Genomic DNA, 1,390 nt, shown 5'->3' with positions numbered 1-1,390 from the left:
ATGATCAGCAGGAGTTTGCTGCAATTTTGCCTCATGCTGCTCTTCTCCAGTGAAATCTCATGTCTGGACTGTAACAGGCTGCATGTTCTACAAATCAGAATGAACAGAGAGAGTTTAGAGCATTTGGAGAAAATTGGTGGCAACTTTCCCTTCCAATGTCTAAATGAAAGGACAGCTTTCAAGCCCACAGATATCCTCAAGCTCCAACTGTCCCACCAAGAGAATGCCAAGGTAGCCATCCAGCAGATCCTCCAAGAGCTTTTCCATATCTTTAACAACAATCTCACCCAAGCTGCCTGGAATGGGACTTCCATAAAGGAATTCCAAAATGGACTTCACCAGCAGATTGAGAAGCTGGGGATGTGTTTGAGTGCTGAGAAGGGAATGGAGATAACCTACCCAGAAATGAGGACCTCCTGCTCACCAGCCTGAAACTGAAGAGATACTTCCAAATAATAGACAATTTCCTGAAAGAAAATTAATACAGCCGGTGTGCCTGGAAGATCATCCGTGCAGAAAGATCCAGATGTTTTCTAAATCTTGATGTACTGACAGATCGGCTTAAAAATGAAGATACCATATTTGTATTTTTCTAGGAAACTAAATCATATTATTTCAATAAAACAACTGAAGAGAGATGGATGGTAGTTTTATAACTTGCATTACGTAGGTCCCACTGTTTTTCCCATAGTAATTTCAGCTATTTCAAACTCATGTTAATAAAACTGTTTTAGAGTAGCATATAGTCTAGTGTTTTCGTACCACACACAATATTCCATTTGAAAAACATAGAAATACATCATAACTGCTTACTAATGACAAAATATCGTGAGTGATAACTCACCATAATGAATATAACTTTGCCCAGTAAGTGTCTTAACTGTGGAAAAGAACAGCGAGACGCCTCTCTTCAACAACTGCCTAGTAAGCCAACATTCCAGTCAGGACACCAGAAAACTGAGGGTCTGTCTCCACACATTTCAATCCCACCATTGAATTCTGCCAGTTACCTCTGCACCTAGGATGGTCAAGGGTACTTATTCTGGTTTTCTTTGTTCAGTTTACCCCTACATTTCAACAGCTTTAGTTAAAAAAAAAAATTCTCACAAGATGATAAGTGCACTAAGGCGTAGTATTTATGATTTGACATCTGCTTAGAAAAACAGGGACTATATTCGATGAAGAGGGTATTCACCCACTAAAGCTTATGCCTCAATATGTCTGTTAGTCCACAAGGTGCCACAGGACTCTTTGCTGCAGGGACAATATTTGACATTTGAAACTGTGTATGTATGTTTGAATCATTCTCCTTTTTCATTCCAGCATCTGATACTTCAGGTGAGGATGTTATGAAACCTGCTGAGTGAAACGGCACCTCCACTGGAGTCCT

At 39.9% G+C, this 1,390-nt stretch overlaps 1 pseudogene across 1 annotated transcript; it reads left to right on the top strand.

The window, feature by feature from the left end:
- On the top strand, positions 1–482 carry LOC311520592 (interferon beta-like; annotated as a pseudogene). The gene has a single exon. The product of its transcript is annotated as an interferon beta-like (transcript).
- Positions 483–1,390: the final 908 nt, after the last annotated feature.

This window comes from Lepidochelys olivacea (assembly GCF_965140295.1).
Source record: "Lepidochelys olivacea isolate rLepOli2 genome assembly, chromosome: 5".
Taxonomy (NCBI): Eukaryota; Metazoa; Chordata; order Testudines; family Cheloniidae; genus Lepidochelys; species Lepidochelys olivacea.
This window is presented reverse-complemented; position numbering and strand designations above follow the sequence as displayed.